The 21,142-nt window shown below is 49.8% G+C and overlaps 1 protein-coding gene and 1 long non-coding RNA gene across 6 annotated transcripts in view; both read right to left on the bottom strand.

The window, feature by feature from the left end:
• AFAP1L2 (actin filament associated protein 1 like 2) overlaps positions 1 to 21,142 on the bottom strand; it is a 94,497-nt gene that overhangs the window by 66,880 nt on the left and 6,475 nt on the right. The window lies entirely within an intron of this gene.
• Positions 10,121 to 11,569, bottom strand: LOC103657395. The gene is made up of 3 exons (XR_566829.2): positions 11,376 to 11,569; positions 10,809 to 10,926; positions 10,121 to 10,536 (listed from the first exon to the last, which is right to left on the bottom strand). It is a non-coding gene; the product is annotated as an uncharacterized LOC103657395 (long non-coding RNA).

Here is a 21,142-nt window from a genome sequence, read left to right as displayed (position 1 = left end):
CATGGTTATCTGCCAACGGGCCCCATGCCCACCCCCTACGGCCACGCAGGAAGATTGTCTGGCCCCTTCCCTTCTGGGAAAATCAACGAGGCCTGGGTGCACAACAGAGACGCCGTCCGGGACGCAAGACCACACCTGCCTGGCACTGTAGAAGATTCGAAAGGTAGGAACCCCTGCCCTCGTGGTACTCCCACGTCACGTCAAAGAGTAACACAACACTGTCTCCTCGAGGAAAGCCATCGCACACAAATGCCACATGCCCGATCCCCTCTTGCTGGCCTCTCTGTTGCCTCTGCATTCCAGGCCCGCGAGGACATTCTGCTGGTTATTTCCTAGACCTTACCATGCCCTCCCCTGAATCTCCTAGGCAACATGACCCTACACAGCCCAGCTAAAGTTACAGATTTGAAACGGCTGCACATTATCACTGGATTTTTCTGAAACTTGGTCATTCAAGCAGAAAGGGGAAAAAGTGTTTCTGGAAACTTTCTCCATGAGACCATAGCACAGCTGGCTAACCCTCTGGCACAAACAGCCACGCCGGAGGCAAACAGGACTGGCCGCAGGACAGGGGGCTCATTTGGGGAGCCGCAGATGTGCACGCTTCCGTCGAGGGTCTTCTCAGCTACCCAGCTGAGCGAGAGAATATCCTAGTGCGTCTCGGAAGACCCTCTGCGATGCTCCCCTTCCCCAGCCCTGGCCTCAATGTAAAGGCAGATGCTGGAAGTCTTGGCTTTGGGGAGGCCATTCTCACTGGCTTGGGAGCAGCAGGGTTTGCTCCAGATTTGTTCCCAGATTTGTCTTTAGCTGCTCAGCATTTACACAGGAGCTGCCAGAGTCCTGAACTCACCCCCTCACTGGATGATTCTAGAAGAAAAAAAAAAAAAATCATGCAGCTGTTTCAGCTTCTCTATCCTTGGAAAGATCTTCCAAATAGGAGTTGGAAGGGGCCCAGGGCTGACGTTGCATCCTGAAGAAACTCTTTCCTAGACAGATTTTAAAGAACTAGGTCTGGGGGATGGGCAGTTGAGGAGGGGGTGTGCAGGGGCAAGGCTGGGGGGAGGCGGGTGGATTGAAATCCCTCGGACCCAAGGTGTGGCAGAGGGGAACGGGAGCATGCCTCATGGCTGAGGTGAGAAGGCAGTTTGTCACGAGACCAGACATGACTTTGTCTAGTGTTATTTCAGGTTCCCTAGCGTCTCTGAGCTGACCTAGTCGTGTCAGGCATTACTAGGGGCTGCTGCCTCAGCCTCCAGAACAGGAGTCAGCAAACTGAACCTCTGGCCCAATTCAGCCCACCACCTGCATGGTTCGTGAGCTAAGAACGACGTTTACATTTTTTAGTGGTTGAAAGAAAACCCTAAGAATAACATTTCATGACATGTGAAAATTATATGAAATTTAAATTTCAGTGTCCGCAAATAAAGTTTTATTGGAACGCAGCCATGCCCACTTGCTTACACACCATCTATGGCTGCGTATACACCACAATGGCACGGTGGAGTCATTGCCACACAGACCCTAAAATATTTACTAACTGCTCTTTACAGAAGTTTTCTGACCCCTATTCTAGAGCAGACCAACAGGCAAAAGTGAGGATAGAATGTAGCTCGTACAATAACGAGAGAAAACACAGCCACCAATTTTCTATTGACAGAATATAATAATCCAGTGCAATATTTTATAATAAAAATCAATGCGAATGAACATTTTTTTAAGAGGGGAATAACATGAATAACATCTTGCTTAAAGTTAGTGCTCCCCGTCATCCAATTATTTGCAAATGTTCATCTGTAAAGACCATTCTTAGCTTGAAAGCCACTGGCCCGTACAAAAAGAGAGGGGACGTCAATTTTCTGATTTCAAATTTCAGTCCCATAAGAGTTTAATTGGGGATAAATATAAAAATTTTACATTGGAATGGGACAGCAAACTATTACACGGCCACCTGTATGGCTCCTCCCCACACCCCTAAAAAAGTCATCCCCTTCAAGGACTCTCACACACTAAACTGTCTGAGAGATGGTGAGATCTTCCAGAGGAAGGATCGTGTTTGTTCGTTGCCGTGTAAGCCTCTGACTTGTGAAATAAACCATCTTATAAAGGGCATCAACTGTGAACCCGGCCTTGTGCTGAGAACTGGTGGAGCAGGGTAGGGAGGGTGAGTGCGAGGCAAAGCCGTGCGAAAGGTCATCTACACTTAAAGGACTTGCAGCTTAGAGAAGAGAAAGAAGAAACAACAGAATCGAATACTGACGTTGCTGCCTCCGTAGCCTCTGACTAGCATCTGAAGAGTCTTCACTGGATCCCGTAAATGCAAATTTCTTTTAATGCAGGGTAGACACTCTTCAGTTTCTCTTACTCAGAACTGAAGAGCCTCTACAATCATCGCTCCTCTTGGAGGAGGATTATAGCAAATTGCCTAACTCAAAAACCGCAAGGAAGGGCATTTGAAACAATCACACGGGCTAAAACAACACTGCACATCCAGACCCGATAACGCAGTTGCTGAGCTCCTCAAATCCAGAACTGTCAACACTCAATTAAAAACACACAATAACTTCAATCCTATCCAAGGGATAGAAATACTGAGGACTTAAGAATAGAGAAGCATGGGAAGAATAAAAGACCACCCAGAAGGAATCAGCCAGAGACTGAGAAACCAGTGGAGCTTTCAGGCCTCCCCAGAAGTCACCACCCACGGAGACAGGAGCCAGGGGCAATGGGAAGGAGATGGTGGAGAGACCCCAGGGGACTGGGCTTGGCACATCCTTCACCTGTTTCCCCAACACAGGGAAGGCAAAGGGCCGCGTCATACTTTGTTGTCTCAAATCCAATTGAAAACCTGGTGTTTCGAATATCGCCAGGGGGCCTTACACAAGTCAAGGTCATAATACACGGAGAAAACATGTCCTTTGGCCTGCGGTTTACTAATTCGCACTTACCCTCCTCCATCCTATCCCCAGATTTTCCAAGTCAAAAAACACCTCTGAACAACCAAGCTTGAAATGCTGGGAACTTCGTCTTCACCAACACATTAGTTTAGCAGGTGGACTATTTTTACCAGGTTATCTGAAAAACCTAGCAGAGATACGCCTTTTTGAAGATTCTTCAAAAAGGTCCCTCTCAAGGCAAGGATCAAATGGGGAACAAGGCACGATTTGATTATACTGGGTGAAGTCCAACCAAGGACAATGACATGCTTTTCAGAAAGAAGCCATCACTATGCCATCAAGGCGTGGTGGATGGGAAAGACACAAGCATCTACGGACTGTCTGCTCTATCAGACCCTGTAACATACACCACAGATATCAAGAGAATACGACTTCTGTCTACATCAGTGGTGAATGCTATCTCTAGAACCAACGCGTTGGCAAAGTAACAGTTAATGGGTAGAATGGTTACTGGTTTTCCCCAGTGTGACGGTGGAATTATTCAATAATTATCGGGTTCCCATACTCTCCTAGATACAAAAATGAATAAGATGCATTTCTGCCCTCAAAATGGCTTAATTTCAATTCTGCAAGATAGCAATGAACCAAGGACTGGGAAAGCACAGAGAAAGGAGTACCCATCAGCCTAAGAGGCTTACAGGAATGGCTGGATGGAATAAAAAAAAATCTGGGACACATGGTAAAATCAGAGCCCTTTCCAGGGGAAGCTGAGAAGCTTTCTAGAAATAAATATTAAAAGTGCTGCCACTGTCTTCATTATATCCCTAGAGCCCAGATTTAGGATGTAAATGAATGCCTTCTAATACAGTGGACTACAGTTTCTACAGAGAAACAGTCTCTCTCCACAAAGCAATGTTGTCTCGCTCTTCCTCCAAATGTACCCTCTTCCAGATTGTCAGAGAATCTCTCCTTTTAAGATGATGCCTGAAATTAAATGAGCCCCCAAAGACCAAAGCTAGGGCCTGGAAGAGGAGAAGTAATGGCCCCACTTTCCAGCTTCCCTAGACCCTACAATTCAAGAAGTCCCCAAAAAGGACACATGGAGGAAGAAGTTTGGTCTGTAGGCCTACAGGGATGTTCTGGCCACCATGGAAGACCAAGAACACATCACCAGTCATCATTAAGGTGTCTGGGCCAAGGAGCCGCAGACGCACCGACCGTGAAGATGACCTGACGCTGGCATGTCCTAGGCCAAGACACACACCAGATGTTGGTGTGCTATGGCGTTGTCCGCAAAACCAGGATCTTCAAAACCTGTCACACTGACCCAGACTGAATATCCTATTTTTCCACAATAAAAAGTAAATAACAATCACCCACCTACCCAGTGGAATAGTTAAAATTTTCCCAAGAGTTTCCCATAAAACAAATGTCTTTGGGGGATGACAGAGAGAAGGAGGAAGAGATTGACATGTTCTCCTTTAGTGGAAGTTTTGAAACATCGAGGCCACTTTGCATTTTTATTGCCATTTCTAGGCCAAATCCTTTTCAGACTTCTTGTTCCTCATGGGTTTACCCCACATTCCTACAAGCCAACACTTCCAAGGGCAGTCACATCGTGCTCTCTTAATCCCATAACCCCCAAACCCCAAGTGTTTGATGAAGTCTGAGGAAGTGAAAGTTAAGTAGGTCTCTTCCTTGAGTAAATCGGTTCCCTCGCCTTACAAGTCCCTGGAGGGTGGAAATCAGCCAAGGTCAGGAGAGTGAGTCTGCCTGGGAAGAGACGATGATTTCATTGGTTGAGACTTTATGAGGCTTTGTATGTTTTATGTGGCAAATACTTTTGCTGTCCTTTTGCAATGGGGGAAAACAAAACAAAACAAAACAAAACTCAACTCCGTCCCTGGCAGGGATCTTGAGTCACACAATCTGGGAAGAGAATGTATCCAAAGTCTAGCCCCACTTCCCCACTGTCTGGGCTCTCAATGGCGAGTCAGTGCTGCGGGCTGACCAAAGTTATGATTACGAGCCTTCCATTCCAAAGTGCGGGGCTCTCCTCCGAGGGCTCACTGATCTGGGTCATTCTACTGTGAGGGAGCAGACATTGGCTGCCGGGGAGACACTAGGTAGAATTTTCCGCCACATTGCCTTGGACTGTCTCTCCACTGACAGGCACCCAAAAGCACCTGACCCAGAACTTTTTGAAAGCCAACCCTGTCTTTTTTCTTTCTCAGGGTTGTCTGTCTCAAAGACTTGGTCTCCTCATATCTACAATGGGGATGAAAAACTCTACTTACCCGCAAAGAATTATACAGTTAAATAAGATAATTCATGTAATGTGTTTGTTAGAGGGTATGGCAATGAGAACTAACTCTTATTTACCACAAGCTTCTGGATGGCAGGAACAACGTTGGAATTGATTCATACAATCCCTAACTCTGCACTACATAGAGATAAGAGTATAATAAATGCTTGTGATGCATGGGTTTTTAAAACATTAAGAGGCAACATGTCACAAAACTACAAAAATTAAAGCAGTGTGGCAATGTTCTATGAATGGACAAATAGATCAATGGAAAAGACTAGAGTATACAGAATAGGACCTAGTATATATAGTGATTTATGATAAAGACATCAAGAAGGAAAGACTGAAAAACATTGTTGTTACAATGGACTAGCCATCTGGAGAAATACACATTTAACCCCTAGTCATACTTTATGAAGAACTTCAGACTGTTCAAAAACTTAAAACATGAAAAATAAGATCACAAAAGCACTAGATGAAAACATAGCAGGTGGGAATGTAAAATGATGCAGTTGCTTTGGAAAACAGTCTGGCAGGCCTTCAAAAGATTAAACATCAAGTTACCACACGACCCAGAAATTCTATCCCTAAGTATATACCCAAGAGAAACAAAAACCTATGTCCACACAAAAATGTGTATACCAATGATTACAGTGGCATTACTCCTAATAGCCAGGCAGCAGAAACAACACTAATGTCCATCAACAGATGGCTGGATAGACAAGGTGTGTTACATCCATACCTATGCATACAATGAGATATTATTTGGCCATAAAAAGGAACGAAGTACCGATACCATATGACAACTTAGAACCTTAAGAACATTATGCTAAGTGAAAGAAGCCAATCACAAGAGTCTCCATATTATGTGATCCCATTCACAGGAAAGTCCAGAAGACAGAAATCTAGAGAGACAGAAAGTAGATTAGTGTTTGCTTGCGGCTGGGGGGAGGGGAGGTGCAAGCAGAGAATGAAGGGTAACAGAAATGGTACCAGGTTTCTTTTTGAGGTGTTGAAAAGTTCTAAAATTAACTGTGGTGATAGCTGCACATATCTGTGAATATACTAAAAACCACTGAATTGTCCACGTTAAATGGTGACTTGTATAGTATGTGAAGGGTCTCTCAATAAAGCTATTTTTCAGAAAAAGGAGAAAGATTTTTTGAAGTGTAATTTTAGAGAGAGCCTTTCTTAGTATTAAAAAAAAACACAACCCTAGAGCCATAAAAGGAGATAAATTTGACCACACACATACAAAAATTCTACTTTGGAAAAGTAAACATAAAAGCAATTCAAAAGACAAGAAACTGGCGGGGAGGGGGGACAGTGGTGGTGGGGGTTTGCAACTCATATCCAAAGGGTTAATTTCCTTAATGTATAAAAAGCCCAACAACCCAAGAGAAAAATAGATAAGGTGCACGACCAGAGCATGTACACACACACACACACACGGCTTTTAAACATACGAAAAGATACTCAACTTCACGTATAGTAAAAAAGAGAAACCTTGCAGAAGTACCTTTGCTCATTCTAATAGTCAAAGATGACAAAGTAATAACATGCTGTGCTGATGAAGGTGGAGGGAAACAGATCCTCTGACACTTTGCTAATAAGGGTGAAAAGGACACACAACTTCTAGGAGGACATTCTGGCAACATCTAAGCAAACTATAAATGCACGTGCCCCTGCAACCCAGTGATGCTACGTCCAGAGATTTTATGCTGCAGAAATCCTGGGTGTGTCGGAAATGAGCTCGGTGCAAGGAAACCCGCAGTGGCACCGTTTGTTACAGCAAAGGACAGACAGAAACGTGATGCTCAACACTTATGCCATCTCCACAGACAGGAAGTACTGAGCAGGACAGAAAATGCAGCGGACCTATCAGGAATGAGCTCCAAGAAACATCCTGAACTTAAAGAAGGTTACTGGGGAGGGGGTTCCACCTGGGGGGAGGGGGAAACGATCACACGGGTCTGCTTATATAGGGACTCATTTTGAAGGCTACTTGATAAACTGGGACTTTATTTTTGGCTTTTGCTTTTTAAAACTTTATACCCCTAGGGCTGGAAAGGAGGAAAGGGAAGGAACAGAAGGGAGGAGAGAGGAAGAAGGAAGGGAAGGAACAGAAGGAAGGGAGGGAAGGACAGGAGAGAGGCAGGAAAAGGACAGAATGATTGCAGAGGAAGAAAAATATTTGGATGAATACACCCTTGACAGAGATTATCATCGAGGGTGGAATTGTAGGGATTTTCACATTCCAGGTTGTAAATTCCTGCCGCAGATGCAGATTTTGTAACAAGCAGGTATGGCTTTTGCCATAAAAAATACACGTAAAATTGCTACACTGAACTCCTTCCAGAGAGAAATAGCAACATGTCGCTGTTGTCTGCGCTGTTCTAAATGATGAAAAGTACCTCCACTGGAAAAACACAAATAACAAGGACAGAGAAAAACAGAGTTTGCCCAGTCGAGCCATGCCAGCTTGGAAGTTTGACCAAATTTTACTTTGTCCGAGGAAGTCAACAGAGACACAACCAGAGAGGGAGAGCGGACGCAGGAGTGAGTGGGAGGGGGGCTCTCCCAGCTCCTCTTCTTTTCGCCACCATTCCCCCTCCTGGTTATGGGGAGAAGGAGGCAAATGGATTGAGGCCAGGAGTTAGGGTTCAGGCCCCTGCTCGGCCCCTCATCTCCCTTAGCCCAGTACTCTTACCTCTTCAACCACAGCTTTATAACTTTATACGACAACATGCTCTGCCCGGGAAGCATGAGCCCCTCCCAACCCCGGGATCCTAGAATGACTGCAGGGGGTTTTGCAAACGTATCCAGAAGAAGGGCCACCATGCCATCGGTCAACTTCTAGAAGATGGTATTTGAAAGGTGGCATCATTCACTCTGCTTATTCGAGGCCTGTCCCCAGCACCCATGAATCCCATCCCTTTCTCTGCTTCTTGCTGACTTCAGCCCAGCTCCACGGCTGTGAGAGGCCTTCCTTGCGGAATCAATGGCATCTTGTCTATGGTCTTGACCCAGCTCCAAGTGATGAACCAACTTCACTGGGAGCGTCTGCTGAGAGCTCTCTGAGAAGGGCCATTGTTGCCCCTGCACTTGTCCAAAGCCTCCATTTAGGGACGGCTGTGACTGTGGAAGCAGGACATTCATCACTGGGAACATTTGCCAGCAAATGAGAGACAGCTGTTGGGCACGAACGGCGTGTGGCTGAACGTTGCCTGCAGTGAGATTTATTTTCCAAGTGCGAACACCCTAACTTATCTTTTCTTCCAAGAAACAGGGAAACCGCTCACCTTCCCCCTGCCACGTCAGGGTCCACCCTCACCCCTCTCATCACACGGTGCGCAAGGCAACACGGGAGCAACACAGCCAAGGCGTGCTGTGCACTGGGTAGGCACCCACCTCCGGGCCCCCAGGGAGAAGTGCCCGCATGGCTAGGGACCACAGCTCGCCTCTCTCCACCCTACGCGTGCTCACGACAGTGCTGGGTAGAGACTCCGTAGACACTTGGGAAAGCTTAAGGCTTGGTTGAAAGAGGCCACGGGGAAGCTGGACAGAAACTCCTAGGAACTGGCATAAACTGAATGCCCACCTGAGTGCCAACATCCCGCTCTGTGCCTCAGGAGTTTTCCAACTAGCGGCGGGGACGAGACAGAAGCAGGAGAGACAGAGACCCACGTGTGTCCGCCCTGGGAAGTGCTGACTGGGTCCGCCATGGGGTATGAACAGCTGGGGCCAGATGTGATCAATGAAAGCTGGCTTCCAGGATGAGGGGGCGGTGGATGGAGGCGGGGGTGACGGGGAAGGGCGGAGGGAAAGAGGACCCGTTCCCTGTCATAAGGAACAGCATGACAAAGCCCTGGCTGGGCCAGCAGGGAACGCACGACGGGGAGAGCACCTGGAACCCCAGCACGCAGAAAAGCTCCCTTTCAGGGAAGTCTCTTGTATCCGGCTCGGGCTCTCCTCGACACAGCCGAGCAGCAGCTGCGAGCCACGTCAGGGAGTCCTCCTCCGCACCCCAAAGGCGCACACCAAGATGGCTGGACTGCCGCCCGTAGACTCACACCCCACTGAACTTCAGATCAAACATGGCTTCATGTCTAGGATGGAGATCATGTCTAGCTCGATCGGGCTAGGCCAGGCAGCAGAATGTGCTCTAGAGTCCAGTGGAGCTGGGTTTGGATCCCACCGCATTGGCCGTGAACTTGTGCTTGGGCCGCCTCTGGCCTTGGTGTCTGGCTTCAATTTCCTCCATCCACAGAATAAGGATAATAATATTTACTGCTGGATGCCTGCCTCCCCGCCCCCACGCCCAGTCCTGATTCTGCAGGCCTGGAAGAAGATGAAAGTGTCTGATGGAAAAGCTTTGGGAAGACTTTTATTAACATTCTCAGCCCAGTCTAGCTCAGGGGAACAAGTCCCTGCATTCCAGGGGACTTCTCCCCCAGGAAGCAATGCCAAGAATGTCACTGAAAGATTCTAAGAGGCTTTTCCAATCAGGACCCTCCCAGGTATTCGGCCACCCCCGGGAGGCTCCAGGTGCCTGGTGAACGGTGAGAGCCGGTTCGGCAAGTTCTCACCACCATCCCTCCAGAGTCCCCAGGGATTAAGCGAGATGCGGAGGATAAATGCCCAAGGAGGGATGCTGCCGCCCAGCCCGGGCACACAGTCACCATCAGATGCGGGCAGCAAGGCTGGCCCTTGGCTCAGAGTCTGGAAACCCACCTTCTGGGAGAAACAACTTCCTACTCAGTAGCTGTGTGACAGTGACATCCAAAGGCTCAAGCCCTCAGTCACCCCATGAAGAAAAGGGCTGTCACATGCTTCTGACACAACTCAATGGGACATCTGTACAGGTAAAAAAACAGAACATGCATTGAAATAAAAAGTAAAAGGTAGTAGCAGTATTTTTAATAATCATTCTTGAATCTTGATGACCCACTTAATATGAAGCAGACAGTGGGTGTGGAGCAGGGAAGAGGAAGGAGGTCAGGGTTGATGTGGGGGGAGGGCTCTCCCCCAAACAGAATTAGTGCAGGAAGTCAGGAGAGGGAAGACACGTATGTCCCAAGCAGCCCAGCCCTCTTCAGGCACCAGCTGCCGGGAGACTGGGGCTTCCTTGGGCCCAGGGGGACCCCAGAGCCAGGCTGGGAGTAGCAGCTTGGGATGAGTCAGCAAAAGACACCTAGCAGCAACATGTCTCTGAGCAGATGTTCTCGTGGGGCTGCCACTGGTATCCAGGCCATGTGGGCACTAGTCCTGGGACGCAGACAGCTGACCATCCTCCACATCTTGGGGCGGGCACCCTGGCATGGAAGGATCCACTGCCTGCAGGAGTGAAATGAACTTGACCAGCCTGCCCGAATCTCTTCCCGAGACTTCACTTCAGCCAACTGTGATCCTGCACCTAATTGCTCATTTCATCAGCCAAACTTAAACACGGTTCCACCCAACCCTGGGTTCCCATGACCGACAGAGCCTGCCTTCTGGCTGTGAAGACCCCCGGGTTGAAAACTGGAACAAATAGCAATGACTTGGAAAGCACTGTGGACTTCCCTTCATCTGCGATGCAATTCCCAAACCAACACTGAAATAATCACCTTTTATACATGTTCAGTGCTTTCCAGCTTTCAAAACACTCGTATGCATAGCTTTCCGTTGATCCTTCCAATAAGCGGGGCACATGAGTAGAGCAGTGACTATTCTAGACGGGGATGGCTGGGGAGACAGAGGACTCATGAGGCACTGTGTTCTCATACTGATGGGCTCAGAAACAGGAAACAGCCCTTCACGAATCCCCTTCCCCTCCCCACGAAGCCTTAACGGCAGTATTATCAGAAGCAAGGGTTTTAGGCATCAGAAATAAACATGGTGGATCCATGGAAAAGTCAATGTCTTGTTTCACCACCACCTACCAGCAATCACTTGTACTGGGTCTGTGTGGGGGGCACCTACTGAGAAGTAAAAGATTTCACTCAATCCTTACAAACCTCCCAGGAAATGGGTAATGAGCCCCTTTCAGATGAAGAAACAGACACTCAGAAAGAGTAAGTCATGGCCCAAGGTCACAGGAATCCCAGCTGGATATGAACCAGTTCTACACAAACGCTGCAATTTTCAACCTGATATTCCCTACAGTCTGAACAGTGAGGGAGTGAAGTACTGACCGCCTCTTGAAGAAGCAATTCAGAGACACGCGGTGGTTCAGAAGTCCTTCCCTGGCTTTGCCTGGTGGGAGAGATGATGGTCCCACATCATTCAGGGATCTCAGGCCATTGTCCTACATCTGCCACCCATGAGCTGTGGGTCTGCGGGCTTACTCCATGCCCAATCGCACCCTCAGAACCGCCTTCAGTAAAGTGTGGAAAACTGCAATAGGTCTGTACCACCTCAACCTCTTCAGAAAAGTATGAAGGAGACTCTTCTTCTAGGATGCACCTGGGTTCTTCTTGTGGACAAAAGACTGTTTAGAAGCCAAAGGAGTCCACATGGTGATAACCTACCCAACTGGACGACGCAATGGCCACCTGGCCGGGTGCTTGGGAAGCGAAATGTCCTTGCGTGTCAAGTGCTCTGAGAATAAGACCCAAGCTCCTGGGCACAGCCCAGCCCTCCCCACTGCTGACCAAGCTCTGCCCCGACCCCCACACCCCTACACCCACACCATTCTAGCACCTTTGCCCTTGCTGGTCCCTGGACCTGGAACTCCCAACCCTGGTTCTCCACTCAGCAGGCTCCTCCTCTCCATTAAGGTCTCAACTCTAATGTCATCTCCCCAGACAAACTCTTCCTGAGCACCTGGCTAATATGGGGAGTGCTCCCCCTCTCCCCTGGAATTACTCTCATGACATTCTCTGTTTTTCATGTTACTTACAACTATCTGAAATTATCCTTTTTTAGAACTGTATTTGCTGGGACGCCTGGATGGCTCAGTCAGTTAAGCATCTGCCTTCGGTTCAGGTCATGATCCCGGGGTCCTGGGATCGAGCCCTGCATCGGGCTCCTTGCTCAGCAGGGAGACTGCTTCTCCCTCTGCCTGTGGCTCCCCCTGCTTGTGCTCGCTCGCTCTCTCTCTCTCTGGCAAATAAAGATATAAAATCTTTAAAAAAAAAAAAAGGAAGGAGGAGGAGGAGAAGAAGAAGAACAGAACAACAACAACAACAACAACAACAACTGTATTTGCTCACTTGTGGTCTGCTTTCCTCCGCTAGAGTGGAAACTCCATTAGGACAGAAGCCGTGTTAATAGTGCCCCAGCTTGATCTCAACACCGAGACAATACCTGATACACACTGAAGCTCAAGAAAATACCTATTGCGTGAACACTCGGAAATTCTCCCATGCCAAGGGGCTATTCAAGGATGTGAGCCAGCTCATTGCAAAATTACAAATCCTTTGAACTGGAAAGGACCCTGGGGGTGATGCTTGAACTTCACAGAAATGAAGATCTTTATTGTTCCATCACTTGGGTGTCAACATTCCAGTGGACCCAGAAATTGGGAACGCAGGTCCAGGGATGTGGGGCAGAAAAGGAAAGTCGTCAGCAAACGGACAGGTGGGATAAAGAACAGGCAGAAGAAAGAGGTCCCTAAATGACTCCAGTGCATGAGAAAGGGCAGTGGGGAAATTGTCAAACCAGCAGAACCATCCTTGGGTTTTCTTTCCGGTTTTCTGCAAACCTTCAGTTCTTGGCTTTACCAATGGTTGGATTTGCGGCCCACCCGCTGAGCCACCCAGGGCGGGGGTCCAGGCCCAGAGCTTCCCAGAGCACACAACTGGGCAAAGCAAAAGCTGGTGGTGCTCTCCCTGGTCCAAATGGCTTTTTACCACCCAAACCCTTAAATCTCAAAAAGACAAAAACCCCCACAGAACTGTTCTCTCAAGTAGAAACAGAAGGAACAATGTCAGGGGCCAACTGTGTCCAGATCAAACAGACCCGGGGTGGGGGAGGCAGTTGATTTGTTTGCACCTATTTGCGGTGAATATTCCCATCTCCTGGGTGGAGAGGAGCAAGAGCGGACGGCTGCACGGAGTCTAGTAACTTCATTTCCCATCAGGTTCTGGAAAAACCCAATTCCAAAGCATTCTACTTAATCTGGATAAAACTTTGGCCCTAAGCTCTTGGCCATGACCTACAGTGTGGACCCCAAGATGACTCAGGTGCTCAGAGTAGCTGAAGACAACTGAAACATACTCCAGTCCTGGAAGCCAGCTCTGCCACTCACGCTTATCCAGGGGTGACTTATGAGCATCCCCCTCTCTCATGACAATGGCGGGTTGCTAATCACTGGCAAAAGGGAAGCTCTGGAGTCAAGTGTAAGGGTGGTCTGTTAAAACAGCCTCAGGGACAAAGGGTCTTGAACAGCCCAGCAATGAATAAGGAAAATGACCTCCCCATGGACTCCTCCCCATGGGGTGGGTATGGGGGAGAGACACTCCTGTCCCCTCTTTCCACAGCACACAGCTTGAGCTTCTGGGCTGCCCTTTCCATGCCACATTCTCCTTCAAGTCAGATCTGTGGGCTTCTGGTATCGACAACACACCGTAAGCAAACTCTTACAAATCCCCTTTCGTCCCCATATCCCAGTCCTCGCTCCACAAGATGAGCTTTCTAATAGGTACCTTTTTGTGTGCATGTGTTTCTGCTTCATGCGTACCGCTGCAGGAATTTTTAATGGCTGTGCTATTGTCAGATGTCCTATTCTGCATCTTAACCTTTCACTCAGCACTAGGCCTTCAAGATCTGTCTACGGCACTGGCGGGACAGCTCGTCCACTGCTTCTACTGTTGCGTAATTCACTCGGATGGGCGTCCACCATCATTGTTCACCTGTCCCCTCTTCCCAGAGACACCGAGGCTGCCTCCCATTCTCGATCACCACAAAGAATGCTGCAAAGATCATCTTCGGACCCCTCCTGTGTGGCCCCGTGCAGAAATTTCCACGTGTTCTGAGGATATTAGGTAACCTGCAGCCTCTCTCTCTCCCATCAGTCTTCCGGGTGGCCATTTTGGTTGGTGTGTCCCTGCTGACGAAAGGAACCCCGCACTTCTTAGATGCTCGTTAGCTCTGTGGAGTCTCCTTGACCTGTACTCTCCCGTTCATAACCCTTCACTCATCTTTATTTCTATTGCGATTTCTGCCTTGTTCTGGCTGATCTGCAGGAATTCCTTGCCTGTTCTAAATGTTGATCCTTGGAGGGTTCTGGATACCGTAAAGCTCTCTCTCCTTTTTGTCAGCTGCATTAACTTTGTCCAGGATGTCCACTAGTGAGCAGAAGCCCTTAACGTCCACAAAATCAAACTCTCAGAAAACTTGAGGCTGGCAACCATTTCTCAATCCCACAATGCCAGTTTCTTGTTGGACACTCATAATACACTACCCATGGGGTTACGTGCTGTGGACACAAAGAGGAATAATGGCTTTGACCCTTACAGAGTTTACAGCCTCCTGGGAATATAGACTTTCCATCAACTCTAACGTGGACGCAATGACAACGGCTATGGAGGGGTTGTGCTAGGTGCAGTGAGGGGTTAAAAGCTTCAGGGGGTCCAGGCTGAGTCAGCCTTGATAAGCTTGGCAGGCAGCCCCGAGGAGAGGACATCCAGGCCAATCGAACGGCACATATGCACAAGCCCAGTTTGCAAAACCACAAGGAATCCAGTACAGCCGGGACATACAGCAAAGTGAGGAATGGCCACCGAGGCTACAATAAACAGGAAACAGCCACGCACAGAAGGAGCTCAGATTTTTCTCCAGGGCAATAGAGGATAGATAGCACCCCCCCCCCCCCCCCAGCTACTGGCAAGGTGCCTTAGACACCACACGCACCCAGAGAAGAGGACCTGGTTCAGGGGCCTTAAGAAATCTGGGCTCAGGGGCTCCTGCGTAGCGCAGTCGTTAAGCGTCTGCCTTCGGCTCAGGGCGTGATCCTGGCCTTCCGGGATCGAGTCCCACATCAGGCTCCTCTGCTGGGAGCCTGCTTCTTCCTCTCCCTCTCCCCTGCTGTGTTCCCTCTCTCGCTGGCTGTCTCTCTGTCACATAAATAAATAAAATCTTTAAAAAAAAAAAAAGATTATTTTAAAAAAAAAAGAAAGAAATCTGGGCTCACCGTAGCTACAGTGGCAATGCACTGAAATCTCAGAGAAACCCAGAGACAGAATATTCTAGAAAGAAAAGGGTTTGTGAGCATCTGAGTTAAACTACCAAGGCAGATTTGAGACATCCACCAGACAGGTCTGGGTTGTCCTGAAAGACACGAGGCCTTCCCTTCCTGGCCTCAGTTAGAATCTGTTCCTGCTGCCGCTCTCTGCCTTGATGAAAGTTCTCAGCCACAAACTTCCCCAACTGCCAAGTGTGCTTGTGCCGGAAATGTACCGAATAAAGTCATTAGTGACACAGCGGAATCTTACCCAAGACCCCACCAGGATCTCTGCCAGCCAGCTGTTTCCTCTTGAATCTAAACCATTTTCACACTCGATGATGGTAAATGTTTTAAGGGGAAAAAAAGCCATTTGTAGGGAATATTTTGTTACAAGCTATGTGACTGCCCTTATTTTTTCCAGCCAGGGAAGGACTCTATATGCACGAACACACGGCAGCCAAGTATGAAAGCACAGAGAAGGGCTGTGCGAGGTGCAGTGAGGGGTTAGAGGCTTCAGGGGGGTCAAGGTGTCAAGGCTGAGTGAGCCTTGACAAATAAGCTTGGAGCCTGGAAGTCACTCCACCCCAAAAGAACAGTCTCTTGGCACTCTTACTTTCTCTCTCCCAGCTGCCTCAGCCTCCCCAGGGCAGAAAAATAAATCTTGTTGTTAGACAGCAATCTTACCCTTGGAGGGCATTAATAGCTTTAGGAAATTTCAAGAAAATGGGGCTGATTGTCACTTGACACCTCTCTCCCCTGACACGAGTGTACACACATACACACACGTCCCACTCACGTCTGATGTTTGCAAAGAGAAGGCACTTATCAGCTTCTTCCCCCATCACCACGGCCCTACCAGCTACATAGGTTTAGGGCTGCAAGAATGCCAGGAGGGGAGGAAGCCAGACCCCCAGATCGGGGTCCCCTACATCCCTCCAACCCACCAAAGGTGCTTTGGAACACAGTCCCTGAGCCCACTGTTGCTCTGAGAGGACTCCCAACTCTGTCGCTGCAGACAGGGAGATCATCAAGTGCCCAAAGCCATCTCCACACTCTAGAGGCCCCCCCCTGCTTAGGATGAGAGGCCCCCCGCCTGTCAGCTGCCATGGGGGCCTCAGGAGTCCGGCCGAGCTGGAGAACCAAGGATGACAGTGACCTGAGCGCACACTCCCGCCCTGATTCTCACACACACAGTGTGTGGGAGGCTGGTGAGCTCTTAGTCAACAATTTCCGTGGGCCTCCCTGCAAACCTGGGCGCACAGCGGCCCTCCCTTTGGGGTCATAGAAGCCAAAACCCACACACTGAGAGATGCACCAGGGAACTGGAGTCCCAAAGCCTCTTTCAGTCTGAGCAGAGAGGTGGAGGCTGAGCACATGGGGGGAAGTCGCACTTCCGAAGGATCTGATCTCCAAAGCAGCGGACTAAACTCTCCGAGAACAAAATGGCCTTCCCCACTCTCGAGGGAACCAGTGCATGGCGAGCCGGCAGCGACACCTGGATCCCATAACCCTTGGAGGTTTGCTCCCAGCCCGAACTGTTTACGATGACACACACCAAACCAACAGCAGATGGGCGGGAGATGGACGCCTGCCCACTGAGAAGCCAGGAGGTCAATGGGAAAAAATTATTTTAGTCAGTGTTAAGCCTTCATGTTTGGAACTTTTACCCAAACTGCGGCAATGTTCTCATGCTCCCCTGTGTGGATGCCAGGCCCTCCTCTGATGCTCACTGCCAGGGAGCTTGGGGGGGGGGGCACCCCTCGGAGGTTAGCAGGTCCCAGGGCTGTTTAAGGACCCACATAGGGATGCTAAGAATGCTCTTTCCTGGGAATCCGAGTCACTGTGACACTAACCTGCACTGGGCCAGGTGGGATGGCCAGCAAGGGCCCAGGGTGAACGAAGGTCGTGGACCACGAGACTTGGAGAAGGCGGCCTTCTTTGCATCAGGCCATATGGAACAAAACTTTCTAGGGCCTGAGGAAACACCAGGGGCTGTGCTGAACAGAGCTTCACTCTGGCCGCCTCTGCCAGGAGGGAATGAGATGCTCTTTGGCGGAGAGCAAGCCCCACTTTCCCCACCCCAGCTCTGAGGTCATCAGCTCCCCCTGGGGAAGCCTAGGATTCTAGCCATGGCTACTAGAAATGAGAGCCCGACAGTACTAGCGACGTGGGGTCAAGGGGGGGGAGCTCACTCTTTCTGGGTCTTTCTGGCCTCAGGTTCTCAGGGAGAATCCCTTTTCTAAACTCAAGACTCAGGAGACCTGAACTACGGATATGGCAGGAGAAAAAAAGAGAGAAAGTGGCCGAAAGTCAAGAGGGGAGAATGAGGGAATGAAAGGAGAGCAGGGAGGGAGGGGCAGAGAGAGAGGGAGGACGCAGCCTGCCCAGAAGCAGGAGTGAGCCCGTGTGTGGCACCCAAGAGGGGGCCTGGAGCACCTCACCCTCACTCTTGCCTGTGATGGTTCTGTCATGAGCCCAACTCACTCCGCCACAGACGAACTTCCAGGGCCTCTGCGATGCTACGGACTTGAAGCAGAGATGGGCTTCCACTGAGCCCGGCAGGACACGAGCCTCCCCCCAGCTCAAGTACCCGCAGTGGCTTGTTCTCTCGGGAAATCCCGAGAGCTCCGGACACCAGGAGCTGTGACAGAACAGCTCTGTTCAGCCGCGTAGACGACGGTGCTAGACCGTCATACACCCCGACGCTCAGCCCCCGTTCCGGCAATACCAACTGCGGGGACCCCATCCCTACAACACGCTCAAAGGCACCCGATCCATCTCTACCACGGCCATCGTGGACCAGCCGCGCTGCACTGGGCGTTCGAGCAGGTGTGTGAGGCTGTTTGCCACTCGCCACTTCAGCCCAAGATCGCCACGTCACCAGCCTTTACTTCCTTCCATTTGTGCTAGACGGGAGGCCGCCAAAGGCCAGAGAGCACAGAGGGCGGCAGGGCGGCGAGCATCTCAAGCTCCCAGGGAGCCTGGGACTGCGGCTGAGAATGTCCATCCCTTGAGGACCCAAGACCACACAGATGAAGAGGTGTCCCAGCAAACTCACCACCCAACAGGTCCCAGCCCCGACAGCAGGGGTACCAAGCACCCCAGCAGAGTTCCTTCCAAAAGGACCACATCTGAATTTTCGTACATCAGCTCAATATGTTCCAGAACTGTGGGTATTAAATAAAAGAAGTCAGTGAAATCTCAAACAATAAGCTCATTCAACACAATCTCTTTTTCTCCCCCCATCTGGGGACTTGAATACAGTCAACATGAATAAATCCTGTTGTGTAAAAACTGGGGGAGAAAAAAGAGAGGGTGGAGGATGGAAGGAAATGGCAGGATCCCCACTTGCTGGCCTACCAGGGGGGCTCAGGTCACCCCACAACCTGAAAGGACGCGGGCATGTGTGCCGGGTGGCCCTGGGGAGACGGCGGCAATATCTGCGGGCCAGGTAAGGAAGTGTCTGGAATTTCCCACCCAGGCGTTCCCAGCTTCTCCCCGAAGCCGTCCCATTCTTGTACTTGAACTAGCGGTGGACTCTTGAGCTGCCCCAAACCTGGCCTTTCCGAGGCGGACCCACGATAAGCTAGGCCTGCCCCTGCATCAGGGGTGTCTCACTTCAAATACGGACAAAACATATTTCCTACCTCTTTCCCTCCCCCTTCAGGGCCCCCCAACAAAGTCGAGACAATGAGAACTAAGGACTGCCCCAGCAAGGCCTCCTGAATGCCCTAAACACAGGTGAAACAGACCTGCCTTTGTGTGGGACCGGTGGCTTAGAAAGACTCGTACAAAGACTTGCACGCGGGAAATGCTCCTGTGTAATTCAGGGTTGAACGTGATCTAGGCCCAGCCTGTCCTCGTGGGTGGAAGTTCTACAGACTTTCAACACACTGTATTTAAGGAAGATGGGAAGACACAGGTTCAGCTCCCCAGATCCTAGATCCAGACGCAGTCTGCCCGAGGAACAAGCCAATTCAACACAGGTTTTGATTAAACAAACAAGCAAACAAAAAACGGAAACCACCAAGATTTTCAGCTTCCATTAGGACCACCAGAGTGATACTCTTCCATTCTCGTGCAATTCCACATCCCATCTCTTGCACTGGTGCGGCAAGGGCTGGAGGTGCGGCCCTTGGCTAGGAGACTTGCCCTGTCTGGAACCAGGAGGTCTGATCCCTCACGTCATATGGAACTAGGTGCGTTATTTTGCTAAATCACAGGTTCTCCTTGCCTCAAAATCACTCCTAGCTAGCACAGACAAGCAGGACTTCCAAAAAGAAAAAGTCAGCCAGGAAGTAATTATGGTGCAGACTTGGGTACTCAATTCCAATTCAACAGCTTTATTGGTGGGGGTGGGGGGGAAAGACTCGCAGGAAGGCTGCCAGATTCAATACATTAGATCCATGTGTGGAGAAGCGAGTTCCCAGGGTGGGAGCCCGCAGCTAATGCTATTCCTCACCCTCCTGGGCTCATCCGCTGCCTGAGTTTCAGAAGAATGGTTTTTCCTTCTCTCTAGAGGGAGAGCTTCCCCCCTCACACTGTTTGTGTCTAATGGAAAAGTCTCTTGCATTTAGGATGTGGTCAAGCAGTCAATCTTTTTGCTTTCTACCAAAATTCTTCACTCCCTCTGTTGTACCTCCAGGTTGCTGCAGACGGGAGAACACGGAGACCTCGGATTCTATTCACAACCTGTGACGGCCAATGGGACCCTCAATGGGGCCTTCATTTCATGACGGCACCCCAAACTGCTAAGGTTTGTTTTCAGTTTTTGTGTATTTGAGAGAGAGAGAGAGAGAACATGTGCATATGTGGGGGGGGGAGCAGAGGGAGAGGGACAAGCAGACTCCCCACTGAGCAAGGAGCCCGACGAGGATCCCAGATCCTCGAGGACTTGATCCCAGAATTCTGAGATCACAACTTGAGCTGAAATCAAGAGTCAGACACTGAACCAACGGAGCCACCCAGGCGCCCTATGAGGGTTTGTGTTCAAGTCAGCGTCCTGGAGGTATAATTTACACACAGGGGGGGAAAATGCCTGCTCACTACATACTTCGGAGTTTTCACAAACACCTGGAACTGTGGAACCACTGGCACAATTAAGATCTGAGCCACAAAGATTTCTATCATTCCCAAAACTTCCCACATACCCCTTTGTGGTCAACCCCTTCCCTCAGCCCTGGCAACGACGGACTGGTTTTCTTTCCCTCTAATTTTGCCTTTTCCAGAAAGTCGCGTAAATGGAATCATACGGTGTGGAAGATTTTGGGGCCTGGTTTCTTTCACTTAGCACATGGGGATGATTTTTAGGTACAAACTGTTGGTTTTTAGGCTTGGGACTCTTACTTTCTTGCCAAGGACAGGAAATGACTGGCTCTAGCTCATCTTTGCTATGGGGGAACCAAATTCTTGATTTCAGGCCTTTTAATAAAGCAGAGGCCTGGGAACAGGGTGACCTCCCATCTCCATCCACCCAGAACTACGGGATTTCCTGGGACTTGGGGCTTTCAGGGGCAAAACCAGGAAAGTCCCAGACAAACCAGGATGGTTGGTCACTCTCCTTGGGACAGCCACCTCCGAGGGCAGGGCTGCCCATCTGTCCCGCTCAGATGCCTCTGTGAGCGGCAGGATGCTTACTCTGAGCTAACAGCTGACTGTCGTCCCTGGGTTTCGTGGCAGGCAGAAGGCCAATGTGCTGGGGCTGAGCCCCTGCACAGAGCTCCCTCTCCAACAGGCCTGCAGAAGTCCCCGGGAAGGGGCTCAAGGAAGTGAGAAGAGCATTCAGGGGCGTGT

This window comes from Ursus maritimus, unplaced genomic scaffold (genome assembly GCF_017311325.1).
Source record: "Ursus maritimus isolate PB19 unplaced genomic scaffold, ASM1731132v1 scaffold_7, whole genome shotgun sequence".
Classification (NCBI taxonomy): Eukaryota; Metazoa; Chordata; class Mammalia; order Carnivora; family Ursidae; genus Ursus; species Ursus maritimus.
This window is presented reverse-complemented; position numbering and strand designations above follow the sequence as displayed.